Source organism: Chanodichthys erythropterus, chromosome 10, assembly GCF_024489055.1.
Source record: "Chanodichthys erythropterus isolate Z2021 chromosome 10, ASM2448905v1, whole genome shotgun sequence".
Lineage (NCBI taxonomy): Eukaryota > Metazoa > Chordata > Actinopteri > Cypriniformes > Xenocyprididae > Chanodichthys > Chanodichthys erythropterus.
Window position 1 is genome coordinate 7207030 of NC_090230.1, and position 26242 is coordinate 7233271.

At 39.0% G+C, this 26242-nt stretch overlaps 1 protein-coding gene and 1 long non-coding RNA gene across 3 annotated transcripts in view; one reads left to right on the plus strand and one right to left on the minus strand.

The window, feature by feature from the left end:
* The window catches only part of grip2b (glutamate receptor interacting protein 2b), a 176164-nt gene that overhangs the window by 138048 nt on the left and 11874 nt on the right, over positions 1-26242 (minus strand). The window lies entirely within an intron of this gene.
* Positions 1496-5586, plus strand: LOC137029026 (uncharacterized). Of its 2 annotated transcripts, XR_010896250.1 has the most exons (7): positions 1496-1558; positions 2230-2285; positions 2532-2619; positions 3124-3188; positions 3304-3457; positions 4538-4614; positions 4767-5586. It is a non-coding gene; the product is annotated as an uncharacterized lncRNA (long non-coding RNA). The 2 variants fall into 2 exon arrangements; XR_010896249.1 differs by lacking the exon at positions 1496-1558 and having other exon boundaries at positions 1565-2285.

Here is a 26242-nt window from a genome sequence, read left to right on the forward strand (position 1 = left end):
GCACTCTGTCACTGACTAGATACATTTAAAAGGCCTCTTTTTACTGGTAACATAATTTGGCATTATCAGGACCCACAAATATTCGCCCTTTGCATTATTATACATTATATTTAACATTATATATAGTATTTTAATGTAGAACTGACACTAAAACTCTGTGTACTTGAATTTTTCCCCTCACACAATAATTTTCATTTTGGGTGAACTACACACAAAACAGAGTGTCACTATCCAAGATACATATTGTTGCGTTTTTGTATTGCGAAATATAGAGACACGATATATTGTTACACCCCAATGTGTGTATCTTCTTAAAGAATGTGAATAGGATATCAAGTTACACAAAGCTAAAAAAAAAGCCTAATATAATTGCAAGTCTACGGCCTGCTGCTTTCAGTTAGTATCTTGGCTGCATAGTTAAATTGAGTGAGAAGTTGCTTTTCAGCTTGAAACCTTAAGTGCAGTTAGTCTAGTATCAGCATTTTTATCAAGCTTGTCCTGAGCCCACCTCTCCATATATAAATCCAATGAAACTGTCGCAGCTGATCAATCCTCTCAGATTAACTTTCCAGGCTTCTCTAGATAGAGTCTTCATGAAGCTAGCACATATTCATTGACATATAAACCCAGAAAATTTCAATGCAGAGTTTTATGATTTCCTAGAACTTAGATAAAGCATGTGGACTAGGAAAGAAATGTTATTGCGCAAGCAAAAAATAAAAAAGTAAATAAAATCACACGAGGACCACAGGCCCAATTTGTTGTGAGTCCCAATCCATGAAATTCCCTTCATCTATCATTCGTTCACTTGGACACTTGAAACAGTGTGGTTTTATTGGTTCAATCTAAAGCCTTTCCCATAGACCCAATTTGTGGCCATTACATCATTAATCACTTTATGATTTTGTATTCAACATGTTCCTAGCATTGTTCCCAGCTGCCCAAATCTATTTGCCTCTACACTCTAAAAAAAAATGGTTCTTCAGCGGTTCTTCAGCGGTTCTTTGGGGTGGTTAAGGTGCTATATAGCACCGCTACCTTATAAAGAACCAGTAAAGCACCTGTATGGTTCTTCAGCGGTTCTTCAGTGGTTCTTCAGCGGTTCCTTGCTGTGGTTAAGGTGCTATATAGCACCACTGCCATACAAAGAACCTGTTAAGCCTCTGTATAGTTCTTTAAAGGTTCTCTAACTCTCTTATTCTCTTAGTTTAGTTGGGGAAAGGATTAAAAACAACATTAAATTACAGTGTATTTTCTAAACATAACCTGGTTCTCAACCTTTTTGTCCCCAAGCCCCTCTACACTGTTAGTGAATATGGGTGTAAATTGGATTGCTATAACTATTTGAGTCTGATTACTTCGTCTTTCTGCGAATTGCTCTCAATATTATAGTAGGCTACACTCAACTGCTCAAATATCTCACTTTCAGCCAAAGGATAATTTCTCTTTAAGGACCCCGTGACAGACGGATTTTTTTTCTGACGTCATGACTCATGAGACTTTCTGGAGTTTTCTGCTCGGCCGCCATTTTCTTTCCCCTGGACTCGGATGAAATAAGGTAGGTTGGAAATGTTTTAATTAATATACTCGAAAATGCAAAGGTTGAACATGTGTTTTAGCGGTTTAGAGTTAATTAGCGTTGTTTGTGAACATGAATACTAACGAAATCGTAACTAACCGAATTTTTGAATTTTCGCGGCCTGCAGTAACGTTATAAAGGTTAGCGCTAATTGAATATTTCTATTCTATACAAGATGTTGCATTACTTGTTTTATTCTATAGAAATGTATTGTTGTAGTGTTTGGACCATGTAAATATGTCTCTAAATAATTTTTAAAAGAAACGTCTCCTTTACCGTGTAAGCAGCGCGTGCTATTTGAAATGATGCGGGCAGGAAGTGCGTGGGGAGCGGGAGAGACGCTCGAGTCGAGGCTGAGGGGATCCTCGCATTACAATTATTGAGTTTAGGTTTTTAAAGTAATGTTTGTCAGTTCTTTTAGTTGTCTTTTTTTCACGTTAGCTCTGATTTGTTCGACCAAAATGACGAATAAAGTGTGTGAGTAAAGACATATTTAAGGCTTAACGTTACTTCATTTGACTAGCGCGAGGTGTTTTTTTTTAGTAGAATGAAATGGCTGAGTATTTACACTACTAATTAATTACTTGTACTGCAGCAAACAAGTTTTTTTTTTTTCCATTTATAAACACTGATTCCCCTCTCCCTTTTAGGATCTAAAGCTCCTCAATGTTTGACGACTAAGGACACTTTGCAATAACTTTACATGGTAAGTAATTTCTATAAAAACGGCTATAATTGTTAATAGATAATATGAATTACCAATGTTTGACATGTTTGAATAAAATCCATCTAATGTGGTCTATTGACTTGAATGTCATCCTCATTAACAAACTTTAGACTAAGAATTATCCATTCCAAAACATTCATCAACTCCCTCTTATGCCATCTCAAATGCATGCGACTTTTTTTCTTGTTGTTTTGTATTAATTTTTTTTTTTTTTTTTTTTGACAGTAGCCATTGACATTAAATTAATCACAGTTCCAGCTAAAAATCTTTACTGTTCTACTGAAGAAAAAAAGTCAACTTGGTTGGCCTGATGGTAAGTAAATTAACAGCTAGCTTTCATTTTTCGTGAAATATCCCTTTAATCAAGAATGATTAAATATATTAGGGTGTAAAGCTAATTTATTAATTGATGCATGTCTTATTTTCAGACTTATAATTATATATTATAAATTCATAATTTTAAATGAAACCAATGACTGATTCAGATGCATTTCTTAATTGCAAATCTGTAGTATTTTAGCACTGACGAAGGCCTGTGTGCTGAAACGCATTGGAAAAATAAAGAATTGATTTTTTTTTTAGCTCCTTTGTATTTATTTATTTATTTATTTATTTATTTGTTTGATCCCTCAACGCCACAAGTGTTGCTGGTATTGTCCATAAATATATTAATTGCAAATTTGGCCAGTCATTAATATGAATTATTTTCTTTTTCTTGTCCTTTGCTATTGCATATCTGCAAAAATTTGATTTCCTATTACAGATTATTGTGCTTTTTTTTTAATTAAGAAAATTAATCACAATTGCTTTATCACAGGCTGAAAACATTCACCTGAGAGAAAGTCCTGAAGACCTCATCAAGGAGTACTTTCTGAGTTGAACGTAAGAATATTCTATTTTGGTTTATTTTCAGAAAAATAAGTCTAAATTTGTGTATTTTGTAGTTATGCTAGCAAAAGGTGACCGAATTTTTTTTTTTTTTATGTTTACTATTTAGGATAACCAGACAGATGATTGAGGAGCAGCTCACCATGGCGATGTTCATTATTTGGAAGGAGGGGGAGAACTTCATGAACCATCTGCTGACATTGAGGGAGTTAAAGTTTTGAATCAACTTACTTCAGTTACATCAGCTTGTGCCCTGCTTCTAGGTATGACATACATCATCAACCTGGCTTGTCCGAAACCCCTTTGATTTACTTTGTATGTATATGTTAGAGCTGCACAATTTATCGTAGAAAGGTCGCAATCTCGATTCAAACACCCACGCGATCCTACTTTATTAATGACAATGATTCGCCTGCGTCTGTTAAACCTTTGACAAAAATCCTACCGGAACATTCGGTGTTCATGCTGCCACTGATCCAGAAACAGCAGTTTTGAACCACACTGTAGTTATTCAAGGATTTGGTTATTTGATTTCTTTCACAAATATTAAAATTATCACATAAGTAATAAGACAAAAGTTTACAGTTAGGATATAAACACTGGACATCAGATAGTGATCAAAATAGAGAAAATCGAAACTAACATGGTGCTTCAAATAACTGTTGTATATAAATTACCTTGTTAAGCCACTAGGTGGCAACCAGTGACATTGTCATTGAATCATTCATTCAATAGATTGGATAAGGTTAAACCCTGATTCATCCAGTAGTGAAACAAGTATTTATTAATGAGCCATTAATATATTCAAAACCATTTTTTAAAAATAATTCATTCAAATTAAACATTTTCCGGCAATTAGAGTCCAGCTATTAATATTTTGCTAGAACTAGTAAAATAAATGTTATTTTTAGTTGTCTATTTAGAATCGTGGGAGAATTGCGATCTCTATTTGAAACCAAAATATCATGATTCTCATTTCATCCAGAATCCTGCAGCTCTAGTGTGTGTCTCGTACAAATGTGAAGTTGTATGAATATCCAGTTGTGTTGTTTGAGAATTGCTTTGATTTGTGCAAGGGTAATCACCTTTAAAGGATTAGTTTACCCAAAAATGAAAATTCTGTCATTAATTACTCACCCTCATCATTGGAGGAACAGAAACCTCTCAGACTTCATCAAAAAGATCTTAATTTGTTTTGAGTTCAGAAAAAGCATACGCATAAAATACGAAGTATACTTTGGGCTTTACACACAGTAATGAATGTTTAAAAAGCAAAACAAAAAAGTATTGGGTAAAAGCATCCCCCGTGTTATGTTAACCTAATGATGTTATTTTGTTGAAAGGCCTACAGTTGGAAGCAGCTGTTCTCCTCTTGCCTGCACTGTTCAAGGTGGACCTGGGGTTGCTGTTTGACATTGAGGTGAGCCATGAACAGGTGACTACAGTGTGTGAAGCACAATCTAATCAAAGCACGAAGTACTTATTGCACATTTTGTTATAATTTAGCTTATAAGGTTTGCCTTTCAAATAAATATGTGAAGATGGTTAATGCTATTATCCCCTCTTCTCCAGGGCCATGCTCAGACCAGCCCTCCTGTCGTCCCAACACCTAAGATAGTGCCTAAAGCCTGCAGGAGGATCATCTCATGCAGTATGACCACATTTTGTTCACGTTGGATGGCCAGTTAATCACAGAGTAGAGTGAGGACATCTTGATGGCACTGGGCCTCCTCCTGTGTGTATATTTTGCGTTTGGAATCGAATCCAATCCAGTGCCCTAAAGGACTGAAAAAGACACTGACCTTTTTGAAGTATGTTGTTTTGAAATTGAAGGATGCAGTCGGACTTCCTGTCACTGTAAAATGAGTGTACAACTCAATCTGTGAGTAGACTTTTGGAGTCAATACTCTCTCTTGCTCCCTTTCTTATGGTTTAAGTTCCAGTTTCTATATTTTTTTTGAAATCCCGAAGGACAAAAAAGAAACTGCAGGACTTCAGAGCATAACTCAGTATGTAAAAACAGGACTATTGTCTTCAAAAATGTACATATTTCAAGCTTGTTGCATTATTTTGTATAAAAGGGGAGTATAATGTGAGTTTATTTGCTGCTGAAAGAAATAAATTAAAAGGTTTTGAAAGTGTAATGTATTTTGTTTTTCAGTAAGCATTTAGTACATGATTTTGAATCTTTGAAGTCATGATTTGGTAAGAAATTATTAATTATCGTTCATAAAAGTGTAATTTAGAAGCATATTGACTCATCTACAGTAGTACCTGGCATGATAACGGGCCCTGCTAGCTCAAAAAACAATATATGGCACCTCTAATTTGACAAATGTGCTAGAAAACTATAAGAATAGGTGCTATATAGCACCAGAAAAGGTTCCCCTATCATAACAAGCCAAAGAACCACTGCTGGTGCTATATGGCACCTCTTATGGTTCTATATAGCACCATACGACAAGGTGCCATATAGCACCTTTAAAGATAGGTGCTATATAGCACCAAAAAAGGTTCCGCTATGATTACGAGCCAAAGAACCATTTTTGGTGCTATATAGCACCATTTTTCTTTAGAGTGTATATGACTAGATGGCCAAGTGGGATTCATTATGTGTGGCCAACAGCTTCTATTGTCTGAGTATATAATATGTCAGTTTGAGAAATGGCCATGAAGACTTGAAGAAAACTTGAGAATAAAATGTCTCTACAATGTTGATTTTCGAAGAAAAAATGGATTATACAGACCAGAAAATGGAAAAGACACAAGTAAAGAGTAGGAACCCCAGAGAAAGCTCATGTGTATCACCCACCATAGATCCACCATAGATACATGAACATAAGCTTGAATTCATAAACTTGAATTTCCGCCAAGGACCAGAACACTGAAACTATTTGTACCCCCACGCACAAGCTTGCCATCAACAGCTGGTGTTGCTTCTAAAGTCTTGAACTTTTGTAGGCATTGCTTTATTGATTTCTTGCATAGTAGCTTAAGGCTAGAGATCCCGAGATGCATTAAAAAAAAGAGCTCTTCTAAACGGATGGATCAGAAGTAGTGTCAAACTTATTGGTTTGATATTTGCCCAGGCCTGTTAAATTTAAGATCACAGCCTAGAGCGGTTTATACATTTGCGGGTACTATAAGTGAACTGTACATGGTTATATAGACAACTGTACATGAAAAGTTCGTATTTGTTGCCATGCTGGGAAAATAAAGTGGTTAATGAGTACAGCAAAACAAAAAAGAGAGAGAAAATTTTAGCACAACACTAAGAGGCTTTTCAGTTTTGTAGTCAAAAACATGCAGCTAATCACATCCATCTGCAAAATCGTGCCTGTAACGTCACTATAAAGTGTGAAGGCCTTTTAATTCTAGACTAAAAATATCACTCACTGTAATGAAACGTTAATGAAAAGAAATGATAAACATGTGAGCACCCTTGGCATTAAGAATAAATTATAAATGAGATAATCATTAAAAAAAGTAAGATCAGAGGAGGTTTATCAATACGGCAAACACAACTCAAGCACTCACAAGCACACCTTAAGTATCACCTTCCTTGGATTTTAAAAGAATGTTCACAATAGACTTTAGCAAACAGCTTTTTAATTGGCTTTCCTGGTTCTTGAAAGAAAAAAAAATGCACACTAAACAAGCCTGACCTCAAGTTTCAAAAATCAGTAGACAAGGCAATATGACATGCACACAAGACAGACAGTTAATTACATACCCTAATTACAAAGTAATCCTGAAACTAAACACTTGGAAAGGTTCGGACCCCCATCCCAAAGCCTTGTGTTAAAAGTGGTGCATTGCACAATACCCTTGATCCTGCGTCTGATGACCCCCATCCGGCACTTGAGCGAAACGGAAAACATATCCTCCTCTTACCGCCTCCTCTCCTCTTCAGCGACTCATCGTTGGAAGAAAAAAAAGAGAGGGAGAGGGGAAAATAGCTCCAAAGCACTGTGGTAGGAGTCACATGGCACTCTCAGGAGCAGTCCGCCACTCCACAAAGGCAGGGAGACAAAACAAAAAAAGGCAATTTCTCATTCTCCACCTCTCTACACGTTACATACCCATCCTAGCTGAGGAAAGTTGTGGCGCTCTCAGGCAAGGCGGCATCTGTCAGAATGACAGAGCGAGTGAGGGAGTAAAAAAAACGAGCCTGGAAACAAACGAGTTGTTTGAGTTCCTGCCAAAGAACACCTCGGCATCTGAATGCTTCCTTGTCATGTCTTTGGATCGGTACAAGAACGGTAATCAATATTTATAACTCCTTATCTTTTCCAACATCGCTACCTCCTTTTGCAGTATTCTTCTTTTTTTTTTTTTTTCTTCTCGAATCCTCCAGTGCACTACTTGCCCTTCGTCTTTTTCGCACTCTTGATCACTTTTTTTTTCTGTCTCTATCATTTTCTCTTTCTAGCGCACATGCACAATCGGTAACACTGAAAAGCTTTTGGGAATTGAATAGAATTACTCCTCTCTTTTCCCATATTGGAATTCTACTATAATTAATCACAGCAGCACCGAGTTGATCGCTCCATGTAATACAGCGGTGATTAAAGGATGATAGCAATACTCCACACAATGCATCAACTTCATTACACTCCTAATAAGTGAAGCAGTGCGGTGTAGATGTACTCTATGGGGTAGGGAAGAATGCAACTGCACTTTGTGGATACAAAGGTGTACTTGCTTGCATTGTACTGAATATAAGTGCAGCATACAAGTTGCTAACTACAACTGTAAACCAAAACAGCTTAGGAATCAATTAAGGAGCCATTGGATCCCATTAGGGAAAGAAAATATATATTTTTTAAGTGCCACAAAAGAATAAACATGTTTTAATTGTGTCATGTGTTGTCACGTCTGCCCTCCTTTTACAGATTTTCATCCATCTTGTGGATGTCCTGGGAACTAAAAATCACTAATGAATTGCTTTTCCAACTTGCATACAATCACAAAGAATTGTTCTTTACACAGAATCTGAATCAGTGTCACAGACCATGATAATGTCAACGTTATTTGGCAAATGAGTATAGTTTGGCCTCCTCCTAATGCATCTTATAAACACTGTTGTCTTGCACAAACCCAATCTATTTTTTTCTTGGTCCCACTTCTATTAAATGGTCTTAACTACTATGTACTTACATTTAAATTAATCATTTGATACAATGCACGTATTGTGTGTGTACATGTTTTTAAATTGTACTTATATTTTAAAAACACCTGCATGTAATTACATCTGTAATTAGATTTATAATTTGTTGACCCATCCCTTACACCTTACCCCTACCCTTAAACCTACCCATACCACCAAAGCTTTCCCTAACATTACCCGTATCCCACCTCAATAGCAGCAAAAGTGTTTTGCAATTCAATATGAACCCAATAAGTAGGCCTACATTGTACTTATTTTTTGATGTAAGTGTTAAGGCCACTTAATATAAAGTGGGACCTTTTTCTTTATTAGTAATATCTGAGAGGTAAATTTGGTGAAAGGTAGCTCTTCACATGCAATTATATGGGCGGTGTTTTTAGCTCCTCCATTCTTTCTCATTTAGGGTGCTTTCACATTAACACTTTTGGTGCGCACCCGGGTTCGATTGACGTCAGAGTTCGGTACGTTTGGATGATGATAACCGTATCCGAGTCCGCTTAAAAAGGGTGGTCTGGGGTGCGGTTCAAGTGAACTCAGGTACGGTTCGCTTCTGATATGAATGCAAACGTAGCAAATTGCGGAAGTGAACCGCTATTAATGCCGTATTATTTGATACAAATGTGTGTTTGTGTGTGTGTTTAACTCACTTTCCCAACGAGCGTGACTGACATGCTGCAAGCAGAGCTGTAGTGTAGCCCTTCTTATTTCTGCTCACCTTCCGTACTTCCGTCGCGGCAGATAGAGGCAAGTGTCGTTATGAACAAAACCAACGGTTCAAAAACAAAAATATGAAAGTGAGGAGAGCAACGTTATGCATTTTGCCGCCTTCTCCTGCGCCGTCGTTACTGAGCAACGGAGTAAACAGCTGCTGTTTTGATGACGCAAACGAACCGCGGGTCGGACCCAAATAATATAATGTGAACACAGTCCAGTGGGGGCAGGGGGAGGGGGGAGCAATCGAACTCGGGTTCGGTCCAGGCAATCGAACCAAGTGTGAAAGCACCCTTAGACAACAAGTTAAAATATAAGGATCATGTGATAGTAGTGCATATGTAGCAAAATGCCCTTTTATTTTTCTAGCTAACTAACATGTTTATGAGCATTGAATGGCTTTTCTGAGGTAAATTCGACATTATTGTTCTTAAGCTGTTTTATACAAGCTCTTTCCAAGGTTGAAATGCTGACTGAGCGATCTGTCAGGCCACATTGAAGAGTTTCAAAATGACATTGCTTGTATTTCATGATAAAATTGACAGAATTTGAAAGCTGAATGTTTAGTTGTTTACTAAAATTAACAAACACATTAAAAGTGACATTTAAAACACATAAAGGTGACAGTTAAGTACAAATCTCACTGCAATTATGGATGGCTGCGCTACTAATAATGTGAAGTTCAGGCAGTAGTCTAACAGAAAACAGCAAAGATTAAAAGATATTGAGAATAAGAATCCATATCAGTATCAATTAAAAACCAGAACTGTTAACGATTAGTTTGCGTCCACACAGCCGACGTTTCTGTTGTAGTTTATCACATTATATGCACAAAATAGACACTGGCCTCCAACACTTTTACAGTGTTCATTCATTGACACATCTACATCGTTTTCTATCTCTCTCATACTGGCACAGCCATCAGCATTGCTGCTTGATAGAGATGAGGGTTTTGAAAAACACTTATTTTTCGTTATTTCAAAAGCTGATCCTTGCTGTTTCTGTGCGTATTTTGGCGCTCAAGCTCAGTGACATTTTTTTTCCACTGCAACTTTGCTGTTCGTCGTCTCATTTTATTACATCAACACAGCAAAAGATGTGATGGGCTACTCATCACAAAACATGCAAGTAAAAAGGCACAGTTTTAATCATAACATTTAAATTTATATTGTCACCGATAATGGCGCTCTCGGCAAATATATCACTTTTGGACACAAATGTGACAGTTTCAGTCGCAATCTGGAGCCCTGCTTCATTAGTAGGGTGATACTTCTGCATAATAATGGTTTCTAAAATAAAATGCTACCTAGAGAGGCATGACTTTTAATCATGAATTAAGGAGTTCCCCTGGGCTCTGTACATGGCTCAATTAAATTCTGTAACATGGAATGTATGCTTTGGAATTTAAATAGATTTCACATAGGACATACTTTAAATTTATTAAAAGGCAATTTTGATGCAATAAACATCCAGATAAACCGACAAGATAAACTAATAATGCATGACTTCATGTAGCATGGTGTATTCAGTGTCACATTAACACAAACCGGAGGCATTAACTATGTGATACTAAAGCATTTTACTAAACTTTCTCACCTTCTTTCATTTTTCCCTCATTCTTAGACACCTACACATAAAACACACAACACAGTTCTTCATAATTAATGAAGATATGTAAATTATTGGCGCTTTTTACTAAAACATTAATGAGCTGCCTATACCCCATATTCACATTGTCTTTTGATGTGCAGCACTAACCTGAAATCTTACAAGTCCAGATACATAGTTTTATGCAATATATCCTATGCATTTCAAATTCATACACATGCATAATGAAAAACAATAAAATCATGAGACATTAAATATAATGATTAACTGACATGTCTTTGCTTCAAGCTTATACATTCATTTTTAATGTAACATTATAATTGCGGTGTAATATATTGGTTTAAATCTACATCATATGTTACACTGAGAAATGAAAACAACTAAATGATGGATGTCAGTAGATATTTTCTTTCATCTTAAGAAGAGAGCACACTTAACAAATTCCATTTTGCTCATCAAGAGGCTAACATAATTGCCCAGAGATTATCTTTCTCAAATATTATATTTTGTTGACTAAAAAAGAAATCTAACTAAGAAAAAGCTACAGTTCGCTGACTATCACAATACACATTATTGCACTTTAAAAAAAAAAAAAAAAGCTGCAAAGAGCTTAAAACATCATTGTCTATGATGCATCTCCAGTCAATTAAAGGCCATACATAATCATACAGTACTTCACAAAAGTACATAAATGCAGAAGCAAATGCTTGGCCAATGTTACATATAGTCACCTATATAAGGCTGAAGTTAAAATACTTTATTCTATTCTGTCATAATATGCCAAGACATTTATATGAAATTTATGTAGAGTATTTTCCAGGCATTATAATTCCTTCAGACCTGGACAAGTGACCCAAAAGATCTCAAATGACCAAATAAAAAATATATAAAATAAAACACTGTAGAGCAACATTAGCAGCAATCACAATAGCAAACCCAACTGTGAACGTAAGGCAAATTACAGCATGCAAATCCAAAAACAAATTGAATGAGGAAAATATTGCTGTACGTCAGTTATGAAAGCAAAACATCTTTGAAAGATTCTGCTGTCAGTACGCCCACTTCTCTCATTCTTTTATAAAAGTGATGGCCCTGTTTCATATCAGTTTATTAAAAAATAAACTGTTATATAACGTCCTTCAGCTCATAATTAATTCTACCTCTTCCCCTGAGTGTAACACTTGACAAACAATAGAAATGAAACAAAAGTAAATTAATCATTTGTATGAAACAAACTATGTCAATTCTTTTCATAATTACTCCAAAAAGAGGTATTTTACAGAAGCCGTGATACATTAATAATTGTGTTTTCGCAATAAGGTAAAACATCAAATTTCCATCCGCTAGTGCAGCGATGCAGCTTTGTGCTGCTAATAAGGTGATGAACAGCTTTCTTTTGTTTTCTAAAAAACATCTCAGCTTCCAGTTTTCCATGCTACAGTTATTTATTTATTTTTTTCCTGCATAAAACTTGTAAGGTTTTGGTTCCACTAGTTTTGTTTCTTTTAAGCTTGTTTTTATACCACTGCTTCACAGATGTCCCCATTTCCATAGTTTTAAGGTAACCGTATTGCCTCTAAAACTGAAATTTGTGTTTTTTTACTTCTTTTTACTGCAAAGAAAATATAGCTGCATTTTGGTCTCTGGGCTTGCTGTGTAATTTACTTGTAAACTGATTAAAATGCATGTTTGCCGCCCACCCTGAGAAAAAGCAGACCAAAATCTAGGCCATTTCCAGAATAGCAGCATTCAGGCCTATTTTGTGCTGCATAATAAAGTTGCCAAATAGAAAATGATTCAGCCATTAATAAAGCATGTGTATGCTTTCCTGTTATATGACTTTTTTTTTTTTTTTTTAACTCTCTTTCTCTATGAATTAGTGCTAAGCATTATAGATACAGCCACTATAGCAATATTCAAAATAATTTTTTTATATTTATTTAATTTATCCAATTAAAAATAAATCTAATTAACTAAATTTATAACCATTTTAATTAAACCTATTCAAACATTTAATGTGGCATGTTCAGTAAACAATTTGGGGTGATGATACAAATGAATCATTGAATCAGAGTTTTTGATTCCGTTAAATGGACATTCTGAACACATTCACAGAAATCATTTAAAATGACCGACTCAAATACTACAGCTTTTGTGTTAAATTAAATAGTGCAATTAAAATATATTTGTCCTAATGCTCTTATACTTTTCAGACAAAGGATCAAGTAACTTTAGTGTTATAATAAATTATAGCAGTATTCACAATGTTGTCAGCCACGTTGTGCATCTTGTTTCCTTTCCTCCCTTTACACTTGCTTGATCTCTTCTTCTTTTCTCAATAGACATTGTGTTGTATAGATGAAACTGTCATATTGTACACAGTAAACAATAAGAACACAAAAAAACAATAGTTTACTCCAGGTCCTGAAACAGATGCTGCATCATTTCTCTAATGAGGATGGTGGTTCAGCCCACGTCTCTGCAGTGAGGATGCAGTGGTAAGAGAACCTTTGTGCTCCTACATGTCCTCCTTTAACACTGAGACTATCGGCTATCAGACTTAATGGAGAAAGTCTGTTCGGTAATGATATGGAGGAACCAAGGTGAATGTCACTGGCGGCTCCCTAATATCGATCTATGATTGGCCAAAGCTGATTTTGGGGGGAGGATGTGTGTAGAAGTTTAGGGGAAAAAAAGCTTATTTTTAGTCTAGTTGCAAATGACCAGATTCATATTTAATTATGTATAAAATATACACATACAAAAATAGCTATCGTTGCTGTCAGGCGTAAACCTTGCACGCTACTTTTCAGGAAATGGTATTTAATAATTAAACACCACATTGTCAAAGTTGATATTGTGGCTTTATATATCAGACACTTTAATGTGTCATTATATTAACATTTTATGAAATTCAAGCTCAAATGGAGTTACAAGGTTTTTTATCAGCAAATTTAAGATAATTTTTGAATTTACATTCATGTCTTTTGTAATTTAATTAAAATTACAATTAATTACAATTATAAAATCTTAAGACAAGACATCCAAGGTGAATAGGGTAAAAAAAAAAAAAAAGAAATGGATGTGGATGTGGAGAACGTGATTTCACCAACATATTTGTTGATCCTGGAACAACATTCCAATCAACCAATCCAATCTGAGGAATAAGCTTACATTTTATTTCAAGTTTAGGCTTAGATGCTTCTATATAAGTTTTATTTACCTACCATTTCCCTCTGATTTTAGGGATAAGTTATGGGTAGAGTTAGGGGTAAGTATATGGTTAGGATTAAGTTTTCAGACAGGAATGTTGTTCCAGGATCAACAAAATATGTTGATCCAGGAAAATGTCAGGAAATCAGGAAGTGCAATAGATATCACCATACTTACTTTCCCGGTTTATTGATCACATTGCAATTTTTTTGTATTACAAGTTTTCTGCGATGCTATTTTTGAAAATGCAAATGAGGCATTATCATGAGTTGTAATTTGTATAAATCTCCAGAACAGAAATCTGAACATTGGATAAATACAGGTTCAAAATTCTTTCATTCTGTTAAACTATTGGAGTCAAAGAGGGGATTTTGAATATTTATTTTTATGACTCTATGGCCCGGTTTCACAGACAGGGCTTAGCCTAAACCAGGATTAAGCCTTAGTTTAATTAAGAAATGTAAGTAGCTTTTATAAACGTTTACTAGAAAAAACATTACTGGTGTGCATCTTGAGACAAAACAATGGCACTGACATATTTTAATATCTGTCCGTACAAGTTGCTTTCAGTTAAAACAGCTCAAACATGCACTCTAGTCTAGGACTTAAGCCTTGTCTGTGAAACCGGGGGTATAAATCAGAAAATAGTCAACAGCTAGAGGGGAAAAAAAAAATCGCAATGTTTTTAAGAAAAAATATCATGCAAATTATATAAAAAAACTACGGAAGAGGATTACGGCCAAGCAATGATAAGAAAATAAAACCATCTCGAGATTAAAGTCGTTAAATTTTGAGAAAAAAGTCTAAATAAAATGTTGAGAATAAACTCATTAAATTACGAGAAAAAAATTCGTTAAATTTCGAGAAAAATGTCGAGATAAAATGTTGAGAAGAAAGTCATTAAATTTCGAGAAAAAAGTCGAGATAGATGTTGAGAATAAAGTAATTAAATTACGAGAAAAAAGTAACTAAATTATGAGAACAAATTCGTTAAATTATGAGAAAAAAGTCGAGAACAAATTCATTAAATTACGACTTTTTTCTCATAATTTGAGTTTATTCTCATAATTTAATGAGTTTTTCAACATTTTAACGACTTTTTTCTCGAAATTTAACAACTTTAATCTCAAGATGGTTTTATTTTTTTATTATTGCTTGGCCCTAATCCTCTTCCGTACAAAACCCTCTGTAAAAACTTTTAGAATATAGATAGAAATAAAACGTTTGAATAAAAAGTTAGATATATGAAGAAAAAAAAACTCAGTTTGAGAATATGGCAATTAGATATGCAAATAAAGGAAGTGCAAAAAAAAAAAAAAAGTATTTTGGCTGTTTTCTTTCCATAGTCTGAAATAACACGTTATAAAATGCCACATTGGCCAAAAAATCAAAAATGGACCAGCTGCCTATAATTTAAAATTAAATTCAAGCAAATAAAAAATACATTTAAAATCAAACTAAATTAAAAAATTGTGTAACTTTTTCTATTAAATTTGTTGTTAAATTTATATTCTGTTCTATTTTGTATTCTGTTCTATTTAGGACTTTATACAGTCCTGTAGATTTTTGTGCAAATAAAGTTCATTCAGAAAACTTCATTCTTCTCTTCACTTGATTCACATTCAGGTTCTACACTCATTCCTCCATATTCCCATCTTCAATTATCCAATGAGCTAAAGACCCCATACTCTGATGCAACTGCATGAAACAGCAGTTAGACGCCAATCTGTTGCTTCTATCCAACACATTCTGGAAATCGAGAATTATTGATATGCTCTGAACCGTCGTCATTAACAACTGGATGTGAGGAATCCTGATGAATATCAGGAAAAAAAGTGAGACCTCAACCACCCCCATCCTAACATCGTGTTGCCGCCCATTCAGACTCTGTTTGTTCATGCTGTCGGCAAGCTTATTGAATTCCCTTGACAAAGGTTGAACATCAGAGTGGAGATCAGTCATGTACAAGAGCTGGATTGCTCTCACGGTGGGTGAATCGCAGCTCTTTGATCCGAGCTTCTGGCTACTCGCTCCCTGCCGCCGCGACAAAAGAGACTTGTGGGATTTTGTACTTCACACCACAGAAAGACAAACAGAGACCTGGAGCCTAGAGGAAAATCCCAGTGTTTTGTACAGGCGCTTCTTTGAAAGTGATCCTTCTGCTAGGAAGACAGAAGAGAATTCAAAAGATTGAGAAGAACAACATAAAAGAAAGAATGGGGAATGAAGTCAATGTCTGCCCGTCCAAACGAGCGCCAATATGTTACAATATTTATGACAGGAATGATTATGAGGAGAAAAAAATGGCACATTTCTGGATTGTGCAACAAAGCTGCGGCGATGAATACTTTGAAGCTTTGAAAGTGTCAGAACGTATTTTATAAAAACAACAGTTTGAGTCTTGGATCATGAAGCTGACAACTAGAACACGCTCAAGTTGCATCTTCATCTTCTTAGGTGCATTTTAAAGGCTGACGGGTATATTGTGTAACTGCTAAAATCAAATTGAGAGAAACTTCATTCATGTAGGCAGATAAAGGTGTCAGTTAAACTACAGTCAAGCTAAAAGTGATAGCAAAAAAGAACCACAATAAAACTACTTAAGCGGACAATATCTTTTATGCTGAAAAATCCAGCATTGGTCGTTAACGGCATAAGGTGTTTTTGGCATGCTGGTTGCTGGTCCCCAGCATGGGAAGCGGGAGCGCTTGAGAACATTATGACCATGCTGGTCCACCAACTAGACCAGCATTACAGCAGAACTAACCAGCATCAATCAGCCTGTACCAACATGGCATTCATGCTGGTGAATGCTGAATTTTTCAGCAGCGATAGCAAAAACAATTCTGGCAAAAAAAAAAAGAGGGTTTTAAAAGGCCTATTTATAAAAAATAAAAATAAAAAATCTTTTCAACTTTCTATAGTCTGTAATATTGCCATTTGAGCATTAAAAAGGTCTGTAAAGTTCCATAGCTCAAAGTCTCTCCAAAGCGAGTTATTCTCTATCAGTGTGCGCGATTTCTGGTATCTTGTTATCTTGGGTTTTATTCTGGGAACGAACACATCACAATATCCCGCCCAAGGCATATGCAAAAAGGACAATATGTCTGGTTGAGCTGAGTTAGTGTGTTGAAACTCGCGGTTATGGTAAGAGGTGTGGCATTTCCGAAACATGCTCAAAACGACTGACCATTCACACCACGCTGATCCAGCTGACCAATCAGAGCACATTGCGCTTTTCAGAAGGAGGGGCTTCACAGATATAGAAACTAAACAGAGCGATACTGACAGACTGGGAAGAGAAGTACTGCAACAAATATGTGTCAAATAATTTATTTATTTTTATTTTTATTTTTTTTACATTCAAGCATGCAAAGCTATTATAGTAGAGGCTAAAAACAACACTTTGTGAAAGGGCATAATTACAGTGCCAATATCAAACTCAAAACTGATAAATGTTACACTAAATGCAACCTAAAAAAAAATATTCAATAATTTTTACTGTATTTATAATTTGTCAAGTATCAGTGACTCTTTTTTAAATCTGTTCAATTATAACTATACAAACAAACCGACTGAATAAACCAACTGGCCAACTAAAATGAATCAAATTTTCCAGAACTACATAAGAGAGAGCCATTTAGGACAAACTGATTCACTAGAATTAAAGTTTAGTTCACTTTAAAATGAAAATTACTCACCCTCAGGCCATCCTAGGTGTATATGACTGACTTCTTTCTGATGAACACAATCAGAGTTATATTAATAAATATCCTGATGCATCCAAGCTTTATAATGGAAAAGAATGGGAAACGAGTATGAAGCTCAAGAAAGTGCATCCAGACCACCTTCCGTATTCAACTTACAAAGAAAGTGTAAAACTCCCACAGTTCAAAATGGTTACGCTACATCCTACGCCAGGGATGGACAACTCCGGTCCTGGAGGGCCAGTGTCCTGCAGAGTTTATCTCCATCCCTGATAAAAACTCACTTGCCTATAACTTTCTACTAATCCTAAAGACCTTGATTAGCTTGTTCAGGTGTGTTTGATTAGGGTTGGAGCTAAACTCTGCTGGATACTGGCCCTCCAGGACCGGAGTTGTCCATCCCTGTCCTACGCCATCTGCATTCAAATTAAGAAAAAAAAAGAATTCCCGTAAATTGAATATGGAAGGCAGTCTGGTGGAAGACTTAGATATTTTACTTTATAACTTGTTAGATATGGATATTTTTCTTACACAAACACATCGCTTCGCTTCGGAAGGCCTTTATTAACCCCCTGGAGCCGTGTTGTGTAAGTTTATGATGGATGGATTCACTTTCTCGAGCTTCAAACTCGTTGCCCTCGTTCACTGCCATTTATAAAGCTTGGACGCGACAGGATATTTATTAATATAACTCTGATTGTAGAACATAAAAGTAGTCAAGGTTGAATAATTCAAAACCAACATGTGATTAAAAATTAATTTCTAGCCACTGTTTATGCCACTATAAAAATGACACTACATGACTCAAAATGACATAAAATACAAAAAAAGATGATCTGATATTAAAGTCACAACACTCAAGACTGCTGGAAATGAGCAATGAGACACGAAGAGGGTTCATTTCTCAAAACTCTCTTTTAATATTGCTTCAGAGATTTTATCTTTGGAATCTGGATAGAAAGTGAAATCAAGATTTAAAGTGCTGATCTTTTTGTATTGCAGTGCAGGAGACAAATAAGGTCACATTGTTGCTGAATGCACGTTGAAAATGTTCTTTTGAAGGTCTCAAATCTCAAAACCAAAAAAAAAAGCAAAAGTTATTATAAAGAACTGCTAGACAACACGGCAAATGAAAAAGGACATCGATTTCCAAGCTTCTCAAGCTGCCTTTTCATTGAGTCCTTGCAGCTTTGTGCCATTTCATTCAGAAATGATAGAAGAGATGACAGGAGGCTTCGTTACTAGCAGGATCCTGTAATCCTGTCAGCACTCAACAGTATGTCATCTCGCACTTCCCATGCTTCACACTTATCGCTCTGTTCCTTCAACAAACTTTAAAAAGGAGAAACTTTGCAGATTTTCAGATTAGCTAAAAAGGTGGTCATAAAAGTTTTGTCGGTTAATTGTCAAAAATTATTCAACTAATGTATATAATTAACAATATAATTGTTTTAATGTTGACAAATTGTAGATGTGTCTAAATATCCATTAATTACATGGATTCAAATATTATATCTTAAATGGAAATCATTTTTATAAAATGCAACATTATGTCTTACAAGGCTTATGTTATCGCCAAAAAGTAGAATGTGTATGGACTTTTATATTTACTTGTGGATCCCTAATTTGCAGTACCACTGTTAAGCAACTTCAGACCACAAATGCTTCCATAAACACCACAATACGTAATACTGATTAAATTGCCAGATACTTTTGTTGCGCCAATGTCAATATTTCAAACAAAATCACACGTAGTGTCTCCAAGCAACACACAGTATTGGAATCCCTAAATAAATCTTTGTTGAGTAAATGATTCAATTAATCACTCATAAATGCAGTCACTTGTTTACTTCATGAATGAATCTGTGTTTATAAACAATTTGTTGAATCATTTAGTCAACTTATTCATTCAAATCACTGTGGCTATGTCTGAAAATCACATACTGTCTTGAGTAGGTACTTATTTTGAATAAGTACTTACTTTGCGAGTGTTAAAAACATCTCAGTTACGTATGTAACCCTCGTTCCCTGAAGGAGGAAACGGAGACGTACGTCAGTAGTGACCGACGAATTGGGATATCGCTAGAGAGCCCCTATCAGCTTCGAGAGAACTAAAACAAGCCAATGAACATTGGCGTGCGATATTTGCATAATCGCACTGCCCACAAAAGAGCAGGTACAACCTGAACGGGCACAGCATGCCCTGGGAATCGTATGCCAGGGCCATGGCATCCACTATCCAGTGGGCCATCCTTGCTTGGAGACAGCCTTCCCCTCTGCTGGCCTCCATAACAGACAAGAGCTGATCTAAGGTCCTAAAGCTTAGAGTTCTGTCCACGTAAATGTGCAGAGCGCGAACTGGACAGAGCGAAGCCAGGGCTGGGTCTGCCTCCTCCGAAGGCAGCGCTTGCAGGTTCACTACCTGATATCTGAAGGGAGTGGTAGGAACCTTGGGCACATATCCGGGTCGGGATCTCAGGATAATGTGAGAATCCCCAGGCACGAATTCCAGGCACGATTCGTCGACCGAAAATGCGTGCAGGTCCCCTACCCTCTAAGCGAAGCCAATGCGACCAGGAGGACGGTCATAAGGAACAGTACTTTTAACTCAACTGATTGCAAAGGTTCGAAGGGATGACCCCGGAGAGATGTAAGTACTAAGGAGGAAAGGCGAGGTGGATTTAGACTCCTCGTCCCCCTCAGAAACCTGACTATCAAATCGTGCTACCCCAGGGACTTGCCGTCAACTGCATGGTGATGTGTGGCTTAGCAGCAACATACACCTAGAGGGTGGAGGGAGACAGCCTTCGCTCCAGGCCCTCTTGCAGGAAGGAAGCACAGATCTGACCGAACATAATCGGGGGTCCTCTCGCAAGAGAAGCACCACGATGAACAGGTTCCACTTCAACGCATAGAGGCTCCTAGTGGAAGGAGCTCTAGCGGAAGTGATGGTGTCTACGACCGCTTATGGGAGATCACTCAGAAACTCTGCCTCCCGTCCAGGGACCAGGCGAGGAGGTTCCACAGGACAGGACGCGGGTGTCCCAGAGGGTGCACCATCTCTGAGTCAGGAGGTCCTTCCTCAGAGGAATGTGCCAGGGAGAGGCTGTTGCAAAGAGCGTAGGTCTGAAAACCAGGTCTGAGTGGGCCAGTATGGAGCCACTAACAAGACCTGCTCCTTGTCCCTGACTTTGCACAGGAATTGTGCGAAAAGGCTCACTGGGGAACAATGCATATTTGCGTGGGCCCTGGGGCCAGCTGTGTGCCAGGGCATCCGTGCCGAGCGTGTCGCCGGTCAGGGAATGGAACCACTGGCTGTAGGCAGTTCTGGGGAGACAACAGATATCTCTGGGCCTCACCGAAGTGTTGCCAGATCAGCTGGACCACCTGGGGATGGAGCCGCCACTCGCCCGCAAGTGGAGGCTGCCATGAGACCTCGACGGCTGCACGGTTGAGCACACCTGGGACATGAATGGAGCGAAGCGACCGCAGATGCTTCTGACTCCATAACGAGATGGCGGGCGAGTTGTGACATGCGGCGGAAGCGTAGACCACCTGAAGGTTGATGTACGCAACGGCCGCAGTGCTGTCCGAGTGGACCAGTACGTGCTTGTCTGACAGCAGCTCCTTGAAGCGGCCCAGTGCAAGACGTACTGCTTGCAACTCCAGGCAATTGATATGCCAATGCAGTTAAGGCCCCGTCCAAGGCCCGACACTGAATGCCCGTTGTACGTGGCCTCCATCCAGTGGCCGAGGCATCTGAGGAGACTACAGCATGCCTGGACACCTGTTCGAGGGGCACTCCCGTCCCCAGGAACAAGGGGTCCGACCACCGGATGAAGGTGCGACGGCAGCTCGGTGTCATGAGGACACCGGCCGCGGAGCCAGTGTTGAAGCGGCCACATATGGAGCAATCTGAGCAGTGTGACCGCGGCGGCAGATGCCATATGCCCCAGGAGCCTCTGAAAGTCTTTCAGTGGGGCCGCTGTCCTGCGCTTGAGCGTACTCAGGCAGTTCAACACTGACTGGACGTGCTCCTCGCGAGGGGTGAAGTCCGGGCGACCGAGTCTAGCTCGAGGCCGAGATAAGAGATCATAAGCTCGGGGGAGAGTTTGCTCTTGTCCCAGTTGACCCGAAGACCCAAACGGCTGAGGTGAGCTAAAACCATGTCCCTGTGTTCGCACAACTGCTCTTGCAAGCTGGCCAGGATAACCAGTCGTCAAGGTAGTTGCGAACGGCCTGTTCCCTGAGGGGAACAACGGCCGCGTCCGCAACCTTCGTAAGATGCGGTGCGACAGGGCCAGCCCGAAGGGTAGGATTTTGTACTGACATGCTCAACCTGTGGCGAGGCAGGATCGAGACATGAAGTACGCATCCTACAGGTCAAACGCTGCAAACCAATCCTCGGGACGGACGCATTCGAAAATGCGCTTCTGCATGAGCATCCTAAATGGCAGCCTGAGGGTACCGTTTCAAGATGCGCAGATCCAAGATTGGCCGTAGCCCACCGCCCTTTAGGGTACAATGAAGTAGAGGCAGTAACCCTGACTTCAAATCGGCTGGAGGGACCAGCTCGATTGCATCCTTTGCCAGGAGGACAGCAATCTCCACCCGGAGAACAGGTGCAATGTCCAGCGACACCTGAGTATAGTGGAAAACCGGAGGACACCGGACGAACTGAATCGCATAGCCGAGTCTGATAGTACGAATGAACCAGCGGAACGGGCTGAAAAGCACTACCAGGCTTCCTGACACCAGCAGAACCAAAACGCACCACAGACGTACCGGGGGTGGGGCAGCGTACCAGAGTACGGGTACCCGACTCGGACGGCATGGTAGCGGCCCAGAGTGTGATCAGACTCTGCGAGGTAGCAGTGCGTATGGGAGACGGCACATGGGGCGTGGCCTGCACCAACACACTGACACCTGCTGGCGAAGTGAGAGGGGGCTGGGAGTGGCAAGGCGGAGCTTTGCACACTGCCAGCCACACCCACTTGGGACCTGGAAGACCAGAAAACAGCTCTTAGTGGGTACCGATGGACTACGGAGAGCCAGCGGCGAAACAGACCAAATTCTCCACCCGGCCCTCCTCCGGGAAGAACTGTTTATCTAGCTCCAGGTCGCCTATCTCCAAGACCTCTACCTGCTAGCCAACTGGGTTGACTGCGGGCTGGATTTTCGGCCAGCTTGTGAGATGAGTGCATCGAGAAAGTGTACTTTGACGGCGACACATCCCAACAAGGCTAGCCAGGGGTGTTTCTGGACCACCAAGGTGGATATCGTCTGGCCAGGGGCCTGCGCTATGACTTGCATCATGCGTAGCTCAACCTCGACTCAGAACTACCCAATGCAATGAGTACTTTGGCCTACCACGGACTTGCCGGGGGCCAAGACTCATGCAGGGCAGAGGTGGTGTGCCTGTAGCACTGCCACCCCACCCTAGAGGGTAGTGAGAGAGAAAAAACTTTCAATGCAGATTATGGCCCCCTTGGCGTACCATATTATACACCAAAAAAGGCCACAAACTGACAAGTTTTTCCATGCACTTCCGGGCTAAGAAAGGGGGCGGGGCAAGGCGGAAATGCGTCGCACAACGCCCCCAAAGGCCCGGGAAAGCATTGTTGTCAAGTCTGAATCTGATTCAGCACAACACCCCACAGCCGTGGGACGCTCAGCTTCATCTTCATTTTCAGAGCCCAACAACACTCTCTCAAATGTAGCAATCGACATCTGATCCTCTGCTGAAGCTCTGACTAAGATGCTAGGTCCCTCATGAGAAGGACCAGCAATCCAAGCAAGGCTACAAGCCATGTTGAACCGTGAACGTGGTCGCCTAACTGGACGACACATGGCGCACTGGGCGCCGACGTGGCCATGTTGTACTAAACATGAACCACCCACAAACACAGACACAACATGTTTGCGATGCACTAGAGGAGTGGGGGGCCCACGGAGAATGGCTCGGGGGGTATAGCCCCACTGTGATCCTCTGGTCACTCAAGCTCATTAACCAGAGTAGTATTTTTCTGATTCAGAAAAATAACTAGATCAGGGAATAAGTGAGGGGACTCCCCCCTCATTAAAAGGCACTCGAGTCTCGACCATGCATCTAGAGTGCCAGACGACGCGCAGGGTTGCCATATCAACGCGCGCTGTCAACCGGCAGCTAGACGGCACACGGTGAGCTGAGTGCTCAAGCCCTTACGAGAAAAGCATGACAAACAACGCGCCGACGTGGGCACGCTCTCATTTTCACGAGAACATGAACCACCCACAAACACAGTCTCAGCACGCCAAGCAGACATGAGAGAAAGTGATTGTGGCCGTCAGCGAGGATAGGAAACGACCGCCTCCAGAAATGCACAGACTGAATGACGTCTTGAAAAAGATGCAGTGTCTGTCTGTGAAGTCTGATATTAGAAGGGGAAATTACAGCTCTTTCTGTGTCGAGACACAGGGAGTGTCACGAGAATGTGTACACACACACACACACACAGGAGACCGGCCCAAATCACACACCAACTTTATGGATTTACAGCGGAATGCTGTTTCACAGCACTAGTTTCTGCCTGGCTCCTGAAGCTCGCGGACTGAAGGACACCAAAGTGTTGGCTCCGAAGCGAAAGACAGAGTGCGATTGCATCTGCTTCCTATTTATGTCTCCCGCATGTGGACTGTGTGCATTATGCAAATATCGCACGCCAATGTTCATTGGCTTGTTTTAGTTCTCTCGAAGCTGATAGGGGCTCTCTAGCGATATCCCAGTTCGACTGAAAGGGAAAGGATGTTTTATATAGTGTGAATTAATCCTACATTCACCATGTTGTCATTAACGTGATAGCGTCATTTGTGTCACTACAGTGGCATTCACAAATCCTCTCCCGTGTCCTCATGGGATACTATAGTGTCCATCATATGCATACTTCAGAATCTCGCTGGAAGTAGTAGGTCATCCAGGTACTTTTTTGTCTTTTATGAGTACTGTGAATTCTGTTTTCCGCCTACTATATAGCAGCAAAGTATACGATTTTGGATGTAGCCACAGTCAATTGTTTAATTCCTGAATGAATCAATGTTTCGAACCAATCGGTTGAGAAAATGATTCAATGCATCACTCATAAATCCAGTCACCTAATTGTTTTTGAACAAATCGGTTGAGTGAATGATTTGCTTATATTTGTGCTACCTATTGGTGTAAATATGTACTTGCAGAAAAGGTCAATATTCCTATCACTAAAGCTCATGCTGTCTAATAACATTTTTGGCCTTTTATGCTTTTTTTTTTATAGGTTTGAGTTGGGACTCAAATTCAGGTCATCTAAAGCACTGACAGACCACTAAAAAGACAAAAATTCCACTGATTTTCAGTCTAAGTTTCATAATTTCATGGACAGGCATCATGAAAGTACAGGGGAAAGAATAATTCTGCAACCTATGAATATTCAGAAGTAACTTAATTAAATGCGATGAACATTCTATTATTGCGCTTCTGCGGATTTAATCTAGCAGCTGATGCATTCGCTCCATAAAACGAGGAACTCAAGGCCACGAATATACAAAATAATTGTTAAAATTAATGAATCAATGCTAGAGAGAAAAGAAGAGTGGGGGAAAAAGCATGTACTGTGACCTAATTTCACTCAACACAAGCTGGATATGACTGTTATGATTGAATTAAGTCAAGTACTTGCAAATGAAGCTGTATTCATGGTTGGTAAGAGATGACACATTCTTGCCATATTAATCTACCATTTTTGGCTCCATTTTGCAAACAATTCCTGTGGCTTCTCAGCAATGGATCTCACTAATGTCTCAAACTGTTCTCAGACTCCAAAGTCTATAATTAAACACCAATGATTTCAATATGAATATAAACATTTCTTATTCATGTCCTATTTTAACTTCTCCTATAGACAGGTCCCGAAAAGTTCCAGGTCAAAGTTGATATTTCAATAACCAAGAATTCAAAGTCTCCTGAGGTATGAAATGGCAAACTCTGAGCAATAAAGAAATACTTTGCCTCATCTTAAACCCGATCAAAACCTCCTTACCTGTGAGATAAATCATATCTAATATAATATTATTATACAGCACAGCTACTGTATATAAAACAGGATTACTTATTTCCTGCAGCTCCAAATTGCAGCTAGCATTCATCATTCTATATTTGCTGTGAAATCAAATTTGTTCTGATTTCTTCCCAGAAATCTTTCAGACGCCTTCGCCATTCCCATGATGCATCAAAAATCTGCTTGTTATATTTTTATATATATATACAGTATCTCACAAAAGTTAGTACACCCCTCACATTTCACCAACCATTTTATCTTCTCAAGGGACAATACTATAGAAATGAAACCTGGATATATTTTAGAGTAGTCCCCCCTCCAGAATGTTGATGTTCTGTGAGATATCCGATGACATATCTGAAAAGCAAGCGACAGAAGTAATGTTGTCGCTTTCTCGATGTGTAGTGCTTATAAAATATTCAGGATACTGTGTGGGGTGTATTATATGCACTACCAAGGAATGAGACCACAATGACACACAAACTCGAAATCTTCAAAGGTCAAAAGCAACACTGGATTTGTGTCATTTCGGCCCCTGGCATCCCAAGAGATTCTGGTCTCATATTGTTT